The 13,907-nt window shown below is 35.4% G+C and overlaps 1 protein-coding gene across 1 annotated transcript in view; it reads left to right on the top strand.

The window, feature by feature from the left end:
- Positions 1–13,907, top strand: part of LOC6048763 (M-phase inducer phosphatase) — a 221,842-nt gene that overhangs the window by 27,398 nt on the left and 180,537 nt on the right. The window contains exon 2 of the mRNA XM_038262754.1: positions 780–852. The gene's annotated coding sequence lies outside the window, so the exon portion shown is untranslated. The remainder of the gene's footprint in view (positions 1–779; positions 853–13,907) is intronic.

Genomic DNA, 13,907 nt, shown 5'->3' with positions numbered 1-13,907 from the left:
TGTAATAAATTGTTAAAAATTGTTAAAAATTGTTAAAAATTGTTAAAAACTGTTAAAAATTGTTAAAAAAAATTAAAAATAGTTAAAAATCGTTAAAAATTGTTAAAAATTGATAAAAATTGTTAAAAATTGTTAAAAAATATTAAAAATTGAAAAAAAATTTTAAATTGTTTAAAAATTGTTAAAAGTTAATAAAAATTGTTAAAAATTGTCAAAAATTGTTAAAAATTGTCAATTTTTTTCGGAAAAATGTTCAAAATTGTTAAAAATATGTTAAGAATTGTTAAAATTGTAGTAAATTGTTTAAAATTGCTAAAAATTGTTACAAAAAATTAAAAATTGTTAAAAAATAAAAATTGCTAAAAATAGTTAAAATTGTAAAAATTGTTCAAAATTGTTAAAAATTGTTAAAAATTGTTAAAAATTGTTAAAAATTGTTAAACATTGTAAAAAATTGTTAAAAATTGTTAAAAATTGCTAAAAATTGCTAAAAATTGCTAAAAATTGTTGAAAATTGTTAAAAATTGTTGAAAATTTTTAAACATTGTTAAAAATTATTAAAAATTGTTAAAATTGTCGAAATTGTTAAAAATTGTAAGAAGTTGTAAAAAATTGTTAAAAATTGTTAAAAATTGTTAAAATCTGATAAAATTTTTTTGAATGGTTAAGATAAAATAAAATAAAATTCATTCAAATTGTGTTTTTTAATGCTTAAAATTATTTTAAAATCAAATTGGAAACAACAATAATTTATATTTTTTCAACCTGCATCTTTTCAGTATCCTCCCTCGAGCCTAAATTTTTCGCGACACTGACCACTCTCACACCTGGCCCGGCTGGTCTTCTAATCAGGTAAGTTTCGCAGCACACATAAGGAGCGTGGGGCCGGCCCCCTAATAACAGGATTTTATCAATTAGTATGCAAATTGGCCGCAGTTTAGCGGGTTTCTCGCCGAGTCTGTTTTTTTTTTTTGTTGCTCTTTGCATTTTCATTTTTTGTCGGCGTGTCACGCGAATTGCCCCAACGGACTCAGACAACTGCAGTGTTTGGTGCATTAGACAGGTAATTAGTCTCTCCTCTAGTTTGAGTTAAGGTGAAAAACTATTGATTAGGGCCACCACCATCCACTGGGCTGCAGGTTTGCTCGCACAGACTGTTTGTTTAGGTGGAAATAATTGGCGTTTTGGCGCGCTCGCGCGCGTGTCTAGACTTTGATGCATAATCAGTTGCTGATTATGTGGAAAGCCCCTCTTTCGCGAAAAGTTAAAAAAAAACTATACTAAAATAGTCGATCCAAAACGGGAACCGCAAAACCTCTTCGCAAGGTGCGATTTTTTTTCTAAATCGCATTTTACGTGATTAATTATTGGCTGGAAAGGGGTGGGGGGTTCTTTTTTGTTAAGGCAACATCTTATCAGAGTGGATAGATCTTGAAAAGGTTTTTGTTACTTGCCTCCTTTCGATTGATTGCTGCCCACACACTCAGGGTTTTGATTAATGTTGAGGGAGGGAGGTTCTCGACTCACCTAATGTTTTTTTGCTGAATTTTATAGGCAGTCAGCGATAAACGGTTCGTGTTGGAAATTTCACTAAACGGATCGTCGGTTTTAATTAATTAACTCAACCCTTGCCGGAGCAGCTAAAACTGGGTAACGATCTAGAGGCATTGATTAGAAATTCGATTGCATGCTGAGTGGGTGGACCTACCCTCCTGCTTCTTCTTTGAATCACGATCTTATACTGACGGCTGAAATGGTATTTATAAACTTCAAGTTTGACTCCCCAGTAGTGAGCTTTCATCGATGAATTTTTAATTAGAAGTTTAATTGGTGCAACAAAGTGTGAACATCTTGAAGATAGTGATGAGTTTGAACTCAAACTTTGATCAAATTGAGGGCTTATGTTGCTTTTTGTGATATTTTTTGGATCAAACTTTGGAAATCAATAAAAGTTGATTTTTTTAAATAAAATGTTTACTAGCCTAATTATTTTAGACAAAAACATATTTTTTTTAAATGTTCCAAAATTTATTTAAACTTAATTTAAATAATGCTCCAAATGATTTAAATTTGATTTTCATTTTTGAAAAATCCTTAGAAAATTATATTCTTTTGTAAAAGCTGTATTTTTTGTATCGATTGTAATAAAAACTAAGGCAAATAAAATTTTACTTCAAGCTTTTGTCTCACGACTCAGGTCGCGGTCAAAGGAGGGGGGAGAGGTTTAAATACAAATTTATAGCCCAATTTTCAAAATTTTGAAACAAGGAATGTCGCAAAATTCTGTTTTTACTGTTACAGTTGTGTTACTGTTTAAAAATTACAAAACATTAATGAATTTTTGAAAACTCTATTTTATCTCTTTTTAATCTGTGGTCTCGAAATTTATAACCCATTTATACAACATTTATTGATAAAAATTTGAAATTCTAGTTAAAAATATGTTTTGTCCTGTTTTTTACTTAAATTTTGAAGAAAGGGGCAAACATTTTAAATCTAAATTTCATTGGAATAATGATAAGAAGAAATATTAGAATATAATAATATATTTTACTTATTGAATATGCTGACGTAATGTTCTGATTTTTTTTATTTAATTTTATTAATTTAATTTTTTAGGCAAAAAAAATAAAATTCAAAAAATATAAAGAAAAACGAAAAAAATATAAAAAAACGAAAAAACTAATAAATAAAAACAAAAAAAAATCAAAACAAAAATAAAACTTAAAAATTTAATAAAATAAATAAAAAAAATCTAAAAAATAAGGTTGATTGGACAAAAGGTCGAATGCCAAACGGTCGAAAGACATAAGGAAGAAGCCAAAAATTCTAATGTGAAAAAATTAAACAAATAATTATAGTTATAAAGTTCTTAAAAACTCACGAAAAAAAATTCTCACAAAAAAATGTGTTTTTTTTGTGAGTTTATCCTTGGATTATCCATCATTTTAATAACGATATTATTTATTATGAATAAACAGAATAACTTCCAAACCATTTTTATGTGAGTTTTTCCATTCTTTCAAACATAAGCAGTTCTCTCCAGAAAAAGTTCGACTGTGTGTGTGTGTGCAACCAACCAAACGGGACCACGCGGTCGCTTCTTACAAATTGAGTTGTTTCCATGTATTTGTTTTTTTTTTTAGATCTGCATTCTATACATGCAAATAACTCGCATAGGCATTTGGTAGGTGTTAGCTCTGCCGAGCTTCAGTGACCCATTTCTACGCTGGCTAGCCGAGCGCGAGGTACTTCAGCTTTATCGACAAGCCCCGCCCTGAAGAACGTTTGGACCAATCGGATTCAAACGTTATTTAGAACTTCCGAACCCTTGTCAAATGGACAAGGACCCAGCGCGTATATAGTTGATAGTAACAGTATTCCTAATTCCAGTCAGAGCTCACCAAGTCGCGATGGCCTAGTGGTTAGCATTTTTGCTTACCAATCCAAAGGACGGGGGATCGAACCCCGACTCGAGCAACTTTGATTTTTCGTTCATGTTCAGAGTTTCAAGATTTATACTTCCTATAGTTTCTCGTTGGGAGCAGATGGGAATCGAACCCAGGACCATTCGCTTACAAAGCGAACACCGTAACCAGTCAGCTACGGCCGCTCCCTCTCTCAAGAAAAAGTTCGACTTCTACAATATTTTTTTAAGTTTTTGATTTATTTTTATAAACAACATATTCTGATTGTTAAAATATTTTTGTGAGCTTTTCCATTCTTTCAAACATAAGCAGTTCCTTTAAACAAAAGCAAATATTGGCGATTCTTTTTAGAAATACAACTTCTCAAATATTTTGTAAGTTTTTATATCATTTAAATATATAAAGAATTTCGACGGTTTTGTTCGAACGCGAATCAGTTCAATACGGAGCGTCGGATCGAGGTGCTCTTTGTTGCGTTGGGTTCGTCTAAGTCCAAGGAAGGTTCTTATGCCAATAAATGACAACTTTGGCCACTCTGGAACCGATTCCGGAAAATCTGCAGAATGTACGGGAAAAGTTACGCAAAATAAAATTTTGATCACAGGAGGCTGAATAGACAAACTAGCTTAAAACGTCAAGTAACAAAAAGAAAGATAAGACGAAGTTTGTCGGGTAAAGCTTGTTATTTATAATATTTTTGTTTAGTAAAATATTTTTTTTTGATTCGACCTTATGTCCTTTCAACGTTTTGTCCATTCGACCTTTTGTCTATTCGACCATATGTCATTTGACCTTCTGTCATACATTCCTTGTAAAATGTCAATAATGTTACATTAATATGCGTGCCCCTTGATAAAATGATAAGGAATGAAACATTTCTAAACTAAATTTTCAAACATTCGAGAAAAAAAAGTCTTGAAAATACCTCAGATATTATCAATCAATTGAATCATGAATGAAATTTGTCTTCTTTTGATTCGTTTTCCAAATTTACAAAAAAAAAAATGTTGGAATACGTTCCAATTGAAAACCAAATTTGAAAAGAGCTTCAAAAAGCTCAAACAGTAAACAATTGTTTTTTTAAACCAAGAAAAAAATATTTCAGCTTATTTTTTGAGAAAATGGAAAATTATAAAAAAAAATCACGGTTCTAAATTCTTTTTATACAAAAATACTCATGAAACCGAGCAATTCTCTGCGAATAAGTCGATTTTTTGTTTTGTAAAATGTTTTTTTTATTCGCCCTTTTGCCTTTCGCCCTTTTGTCCATTCGACCTTTAGTCCACTTTCGACGTTTTGTCCATTCGACCTTTTGTCCATTCAACCTTACGTTTTTCGACTATTTGTCATACATTCGTTACATTAATATGCGTGCCCCTTGATAAAATGATTACACCCAAAGTTAAAGAACGAGGGGATAGTCCTCACGAAAAGAAACGTGAGGAAAGTGCTATTTTGCGAGAGTATAGTCCTCTCGCGTGTTCATTCGTTCATTGGAACAGTTCATCCTATTGAGTGGCTTATATGGACAAATGACCGCCACTTAGTTACCGAACCATGGTGGCCCATACGGCAAAGGCGCGGTTCAATATGCCGAAGGTCTCGGGTTTGAGTCTCGGTACCGGTACATTTTTTTTTTTTTGATAGATGAACTTTTTTTGAAGATGAACCATGAGTAAAGTACTCTCAGTAATTTCGGGATTTATCCTCTCCGTCCGCACACAGTACCATTTTACTACCGAATCGTGCTCTTTATCCTCTCGTATGCCGATACCCAGTTCTGGGTGTAGGAATGAAAAATTTCTAAACTAAATTTTCAAAAATTTGAGAAAAAAGTCTCTAAAAAAGCTTTTGACATTATCAATCAGAATTCATGAATGCTATTTGTCTTCTTCTGATTCGTTTTCTGAATTTACAAAAAAAATAGTTGAAATACTCAACCAACTTGAAAACATATTTTAAAAAGCTTTCATAAGCGCAAACAGCAACAGTTATTTTTAAAAATCAAGAAAAAAAATTGGCCCTAATTCTTTGAGAAAATTTATTGAAGATTGAATTTTACATTTACGGTTTTAAATTCTTTTCATCCAAAAATACTCCTTCAACTGAGCAGTTTTCTACGAAAAAGCCGATTTTATGCATTTTTATTTTTTATATGTTTTGAATTGGCTCACACTTAATATTTTAATTATTGTTTAAAATCATAAACTAAATTAGTAATTTTTGTTCGATTTCTGAATAGTTCTTATCAATACCTACAACTTTGCCGAAGACATCACATCGATCAAAAAATTCCTTCAAAAGATACAGGTTTTCAAATAATTACGTATCATTTTCTAAGGACTGGACAGCTTCCAAATTTGTTTGGAACCTTTGAATAAGTGAACCAAAGACACAAAACGGCATCTTTGGTCTGAGCCCAAACAAAAATGCAAATTAAATCCATTTTCGGTTTTGGTGGAAATTTGCTGGAAATTTGTGGGTCTCGTGGCGCAGGGGTAGCGGCTTCGGCTGCCGATCCCGATGATGCTATGAGACGCGGGTTCGATTCCCGCCTTATCCACTGAGCTTCTATCGGATGGTGAAGTAAAACGTCGGTCCCGGTTTCTCCTGTCTCGTCAGAGGCGCTGGAGCAGAAATCCCACGTTAGAGGAAGGCCATGCCCCGGGGGGCGTAGTGCCAATAGTTTCGTTTTTTTTTTTTCGGAAATTTGCTGAACTGTTTTAATCAAAAGAACATTTTTTTTAAACTTGTCTTATTTTCTATAAAATAATTTCATCTTAAATTTATTAACTTTTCGATTTGATACGTCTAAAATTCAATTATTTCTCCACTTTTTTCGGCAGTGTTGCCAGATCATCCATAAACAAAAACCAAAAGAAATGGACTTCCAAATACATACCTAACGATGGGCAACTACACAACAAAAAAGTGTTGCCAAAATTTTTGACCTTTAAATTTTTTTTCTTAAAGTGTTGCCAGATCATGAAACATAATTATTTACAAAAAAAAAACTCTGCTCAACAAGATTGAAAACATATATCTTGAAAAATAAAAAAACACACACACAAACATATGTCTCGATACTTAAGAGCAGTGTTGCCAAGCTGTCCTGCTTTTTGATTTACCTAAACAATCATGTAAAAACTGGTGGTTCCGACAGTCGTTTTGATCAATATTTACGACATCCAACCAGGAAATGAGTTAAATTTTTATCTATATTGGTCATAACTGTTAGCAGTGTTACCAGATTATTTTTTTTGAAATGTCTTTTGATCTGAATGCTGACATGTCATTCACAAGTTTATGTTTTTATGTTTAATAACAGTTACATAAACTTTATCTTTATCCAAACAAAAAAGATACAAACTCGAAATTTTAATTTCAGAGTCTGTTCACCAAAACTCGCTAAAATAAGACTAACAATTTGCATTACGACATAATTACCCACTATCAGTTTCACGTAATGAACGGGTTCGCAAGGACAAATGCAAACCCTTTTGCGAAGGAAAACATCGAACACTTGAGGGCAAATACTCCACACCAAGGTGGTCACATTTTACAGGTGTAGCGGGGAAAGGTGCCACCAAAACCACAACACAATTGAAGTAAACCGCGCTCGCGGTACTTTCATGATCCGCCTGCGACTTTGAACCCCGCCTCCAAAATAGGTGGGAGCAACTCCGAGGAAAATAAATCAATTCAATTAGCTCATTTATTACGGACGCGCGCGCCCGCGCCCTCTCCAAAGGGGAGTGCGAACGACTGTATTGTCACGAGACTCGATTGTTTACAGTGTAACCTGGAGGAGGACATACTTCGATTACGTAACGGTGAACCTGTTCAATTTTGACAGTTCGCAAATCAGAGTTTACGTAACCTCAATGTTGAATTACATTGAATTATTCTATGTAATTCAACACTGTGGTAACGTAAACTCTGATTTGTGAACTGTCATATTGATTGAGATTACCAAACGAAACGTCAAAGCAAAAGGTTGACACTTTCCGGGACAAATTCTCACTCCTGACCGATAGTAACAACAACAAAACGGTCTACCGGGCAGTTCGCCCCAAACACGCCGCCGCCAACTGTCAATATCTGGCGTTGCATAAAAGGTACCGGATGTCACTGTCGATTACATTTCATAACACACAACGACAACGACGAGAACCAGTAGCAGTCGCCGCGCAGTAGGCCAGCGAACTGGCCGGCCTACTTGTAGAGCGGTAGCCCGCGCTTGTGGGCTATGACAGCTCCCCGAGCCTGCTACTACGATCGAGAGTGAAAAGACACACACACCGTGGGTAAGTCCGGCCCGGGTTGCCACGATCGGCCAAGATAATTGGTTATTAATGTTTATTATTTCATCTTATAATATAATCTTTCATAAACGTACGTACTCTTGGTTGGGATTTTGCGAACTGGGGAACCTCAACTTCTTGGAGGAGAAGCTACTGAACTGTTGTCTTAACGGGGAACTGTCAAATCAGCCAAGGTCACACAATTTAGTGGGTTGAAACGATTTTGACAGTTCGAAACTTGCGTCTCTTTCGACTACTTAGAGGCTCCTCAACCCAGGTTGTAAAACACGATAGAAAACACGACACCCGATACAGGACGGCGGGGTTCCGTGCGAAATTGACGGAACCCAACGAGGTCGCCGGGTCGTCACGGATCGTCAATAGCTACTGCCGGTCAGAGTCGCCGCCGGCATGACTCACGGACCGGTTTTTGCGACAACGTCGCACCCAAAAAAAGATACCCCAAAAAGCTGGTTATCAAACAACTTCCGAGTCTGGTGGGTTGCACCTGACGAGTTGATCGAAACCGGTGCGGAGCTTCAACCCCCTCGGGGTAGGTCGGATTCTAAGTCACGACAGAGTTATACAACGCAGAGCCGTGACAAAGTTTAGCGCAGATTGCGATCGCAGAGCGTCGTCGTGAAGTGCGATTTTCAACGGGGTGATACGACGGTTGACAGCCGATCGAAGGAGGCGGACTGTCAACGCAGTTGTGCGATGACAGTTCGAAGTTTTGTTTTGTTTTTGATAGTTTTAAGTAGCAGTTTCACTCGCAGCTCATTTTAAGTTTTGTAGTGGAAAGTTTCAAGGAAATGTAAACAAAAACCAAATGTCTAAATTGCTATCTCTGATACTGTCACACCACTGTCACTGACTTTGTTTATGTTTTTGATTTTCCTGACACGGTGCATTGTTCTATTGTTATTGTTTTAATTTCAGTGGCACGGAGTGATGCTCGCACACTAATGTAAAAAAATGACGCAAGCTTGGACAAGGACCTTGGACAAACTTCTTTGAACTGACAAAAAATCAAAACAAAGAGGAATGGAAGGACGCATTATGTGGTACTACCCAGTCAACTCAATCGGAATTCTGAAACGGATAGATGCAAAGCAAACAGACAAAAGGAGACGGCTTACTAATCTTATCCAATCTAATCTAATCTAATTTTATCTAATTTATGTCAACGTAACCTAACCTATTTTAATCTCATCTAATCTAACCTAATCAAATTTATTTCAATCTAATCTAATCTAATCTAATCTAATCTAACCTAACCTAACCTAACCTAATCTAATTTATTTTTGATAATGGTTATCTTCGGAACGATAACGATAATCTATCGTTATTTCAATAATTCTATCGGTGATAATCTTATCGCCGATAATGGACGACAACTCCTTCTTAAAATCTTTCTGAAATCATCAATGCATTCACTAAAAATATATTTTTTGAAATCTAGTAAGTTTCAAAGCATAAATATGTACTCAAAATTGTTCGCAAAGTACCGATTTTTTTTTCGAAAATACTAAAATTTTTATAATTTGCAATTTGGGTATTCAACGGAGCCGAATTATGTATGCTTTTTCAGTTTATTAGAGGTCGTTATGAAAAATAGTAAAATTTTCACAAAATACCGTATTTTTTTGAAAATACTAAAATTTTCGTCTTTCGCAATATGGGTAATATTTTGTATCTTTTCAATTTATGAGAGTTTTTTTTTTTTTTTTGAAAATACTAAAATTTTCACAAAATACCGTATTTTTTTGAAAATGCTCAAATTTTCAAAATTTGCAATATGGGTATCAAACGAATTGATTGTTCGTATGCTTTTTCAATTTATAAGAGTTTTCTTAGGAAAATACTAAAATTTTCACAAAATATCATATTTTTTCGAAAATACTCAAATTTTCAAAATTTGCAATATGGGTACCAAACGAAGCGAAATTTTGCATGCTTCATACATTCATTCAAATTATTTATGCTTCATACCATACAAAATTTTGCGCCGTTTGAAACCCATATTGTATATTTAAAAAAGAGTATTTTCGGAAATATACGGTATGTTGTGAAAATTTTGGTATTTTACAAAAAAGCTTGAATAATGCGGAAAAGCAAACACAATTTTGCTTCGTTTGATATCCATATTGCATATTTTTAAAATTTGAGTTTTTCGATGAAATACTGTAATTTGTGAATTGCTTTTATAATTTCCAAAAATACTATATTAATGTGAAAAAGCAAACCAAATTTCGCTCTGTTTAATACCCATATCGCATATTTTAAAAAATTTAGTTTTTTAGAAAAAAATACGGTAATTTGTGTAAATTTTAGAACTTCCAAAAAAATCTCTAATAAAGTGAAAAAAGCATACATTTTGAAAATTTGAGTATTTTCGAAAACTACTGTAATTTGTGAAAATTTTATATTTTTCAAAACAAAATTTAAAGCGGAAAAACATACCAAATTGCGCTTCGTTACCCATATTGCATAAATTGAGTATTTCTTGAAAAAAAAAATCGATAATTTGTGAAAATTTTAGTAACAAAAAAACTTTGATAAAGTGAAAAAAGCAAACAAAATGTGGGCATCAAACCCATATTGTAAATTATAAAAAATTGAGTATTTTCGAAAAATACGGTAATTTGTGAAAGTTTTAGTTTTAAAAAAGCATGCATATTTTCGCTTATTTATCGAACCTCAATAATTTTATCGTTAAGAACATTGGTTTTCTTCATGTTTTAATTTAAATGTTTCAGTTTCAGTTTCTATTTCAGTTTCTATTTAAGATTCCGTTTCAGTTTCTGTTTCAGTTTCTGTTTCAGTTTCTGTTTCAGTTTCTGTTTCAGTTTCTGTTTCTGTTTCAGTTTCAGTTTCAGTTTCAGTTTCTGTTTCAGTTTCTGTTTCAGTTTCTGTTTCAGTTTCTGTTTCAGTTTCTGTTTCAGTTTCTGTTTCAGTTTCTGTTTCAGTTTCTGTTTCAGTTTCTGTTTCAGTTTCTGTTTCAGTTTCTGTTTCAGTTTCTGTTTCAGTTTCTGTTTCAGTTTCTGTTTCAGTTTCTGTTTCAGTTTCTGTTTCAGTTTCTGTTTCAGTTTCTGTTTCAGTTTCTGTTTCAGTTTCTGTTTCAGTTTCTGTTTCAGTTTCTGTTTCAGTTTCTGTTTCAGTTTCTGTTTCAGTTTCTGTTTCAGTTTCTGTTTCAGTTTCTGTTTCAGTTTCTGTTTCAGTTTCTGTTTCAGTTTCAGTTTCTGTTTCAGTTTCTGTTTCAGTTTCTGTTTCAGTTTCTGTTTCAGTTTCTGTTTCAGTTTCTGTTTCAGTTTCTGTTTCAGTTTCTGTTTCAGTTTCTGTTTCACATTCTGTTTCAGTTTCTGCTTCAGTTTCTGTTTCAGTTTCTGTTTCAATCTCAGTTTCAGCTCAGTAAAATTAAAATTTCGTTTAAGATTAGTTCCAACCAACTGAATTTTGAAGCACTTTGTCATTACGAAAGTTTCACAAACCCCCAGTAAACAATCCTCCAAAGCCGCTTTTATCTCAAACAACTAGTTTCCAACCGTCTCAACGTTCCCTGATGCTAATGAAATCGTTACACTATCGCTCCGCAAGTATCCTATAAAAATGCAACTTTTATCTCCCGACTCATAAGACGGCGCATTTTCCTCGCACATAAAGCTTAGTTTCGGTCGATTTCCTCATTGTTTTGTGTGTGTGAGTGTGCGAAACATCGCGCTACTGTGACAAGGCACGCACACCACCGTGCAACAATCTAATCCGCGCCTAATCGCGCAGTTTCGCCTTAAGATTTTCCCCTCAATGTTTGCTTGCATATTTAAGTCGGCGCTCAATTAGTGGGAGTCGTATAATTAGCTGAGATTTTCTTCTTTTTCCTCTTTCGGTGGCAAACTTTTTATTTGGTTTAAATTGTGAATTAATTCCGAATTTCATCACCGTCATGCAATGTTGGAGCAGCATGCTGCGCTTCCCCTTAATCTCTATCTGCCAAACATGTAGAACAAGTCGATTTACATTTGATGGAGGGTTTCCAACCAACTTTTTGGAGAGGAGGGGGAAGTCACCCGTAGCGAAGTAATTGGGTGAATCGTGACGATCTGGGTAGACATTCGCGGGAAGAGTCGAAGCTCTGCCTTTTTCCGGTTTAAGGTGGAGTTATTGACGTCGTAAACACGGCATTACCACTAAGAGCTCAATTTGATTAGTAGGAATTGCTACGACTGAAACTGTGACTGAAATTGTGACAGAAACTACGATTGAAATACGTCTGAAGATTTGACAGAAACTGCGACCGAAACACCGTCTCAAGATTTGACACTCACTCAACATGTGACAGAAACTCCGACTGAAATGTGACAGAAACTGTTACAGAAACTCCAACCAAAATTGTGACTGAAATGTGACAGAAACATCGACTAAAACATCGTCTGGAGCTTTGACAGAAACTGCAACTTAAATGTGACTGAAAATGTGACAGAAACTCCAGCTGAAACGCAGTCTGAAGATTTGACAGAAACTTCGATTAAAAGTGACTGAAATGTAACAGAATCTCCGACTTTAACACTGTCTAAATATTTGACAGAAACTACGACTGAAATGTGACAGAAACTGCAACTGAAATGTGACCGAAAATGTGACAAAAACTGTCACTCAACATGTGACAGAAACTCCGACTGAAATGTGACAGAAACTCCGAATGAAATGTGACTGAAAATGTGACAAAACCTTGACAGAAATTGTGACGGAAAATGTGACAGAAACTCCGACTAAAATCAAGCAAAACAATGTAAAAGGGCCGAAGCCGAATTGTAAACAAAGAGTCTATCCAACTCACGTCAGTTGATGTTTACATTCGGAACGAGCTGGACTCTTTGTTTATACTCCGGCTTCGGCCCTATTACAAAGTTTTGCTAGAAATATGACTGAAAATGAGACAGAAACTGCCACTAAACATGTGACAGAAACTCCGGCTGAAACGTCGTCCGAAGATTTGACAAAAACTGCGACTGAAACTTTAACCAAAAACTTTACACTGAACCGAAAACTCCAAACGTCAAACCCGCTCCAATCGGAGCTCTTCGATCTCTCTCCGCACTCCGTCAATCTCGCCGGTTGTAATCTCGCCGAAAACAACAACATTCTTCCAAACACCCTTTGCGGGCACCCCATAATGGACTGAATGACTCGGCTAATGAATACAAATGCGGGCCCCTCTTCGTTCCTTCCGGAAACAATAGACCGCTTCGGGAGTCCATATTTCATCTTCGGCCGCCGCTCCCCTCCTCGCCCTCTTTCTTCTTTTGTTTCGACGAGAGATTCACAAAATCGCGCGATCGCAGCAAGCCGAGAGAGCGCGCCGCGCTCACGATGATCGATGGCCGAGCTACATTAGCTTGACGCACGCTCTCTCTCGCCCTCTCGTCATCGCGTTCTTTTTTTGTGGACGATAAAAACACGAAACAAGCTTCAAACCACAACTATTTGAAAACAAAAAAAAATGGGTAACAAAAACTCTATGGGTTTCGTCTGGCGGTTGAAGTTTTTTGTGCTGGACAAGGCCTACTACTCGTCGTCGCCGGTTCGGCCTGCCAACAATACAATTCCATCAACAGCAACAACGAGAGCGTGCACTCTTTCTTCGTCAGTCAAATCGTAGTTGGCGGCGGTGGAGCCCTAATCTTGAAGATTTCATCTCCCCGCTTGACATCGCCCCGACGCGGCCTACTAGATTGGGTTACTTTGAAGGGAGAGAACGAGAGGGGGTGCCACCCCCGCACACACGTGTTACTCGCCCGGAGGTGTCGGGTGTCGAAAATACCCCTCGCAAAGCGACCCTAATTTGGGGCTGGCGTGTGATCTGTATTTTTGACCGCGTCATGCAATGTCGTGGAGAGTTTTTTTGTAGAGTTGGTGGAGATATTTTTGAATTTCAAAATTTTATCAACCCAATACAAACATTCACCAGAAATTGCAGGACAAACTTTTTATTTACATTTAAAAATACGTCCTTTTGAAATGTTTGTTGCGTAACCAAATGTAAACAAACGTAATGTAAACATCAATTGTTTTGTTTTGAACTGTCAAAACAACTAGAACCTTGTTGATCTAAACATTGTTTTGTTTTGACAGTTCTTCGCGATTAAGCTTCTGTCAAACTTACTGCGAGCAAAAC

Source organism: Culex quinquefasciatus, chromosome 3 (genome assembly GCF_015732765.1).
Source record: "Culex quinquefasciatus strain JHB chromosome 3, VPISU_Cqui_1.0_pri_paternal, whole genome shotgun sequence".
In the NCBI taxonomy this organism is placed as follows: Eukaryota; Metazoa; Arthropoda; class Insecta; order Diptera; family Culicidae; genus Culex; species Culex quinquefasciatus.
The sequence above is the reverse complement of the archived record's forward strand: the minus strand, read 5'-3'. Positions and strand labels throughout refer to the sequence as shown.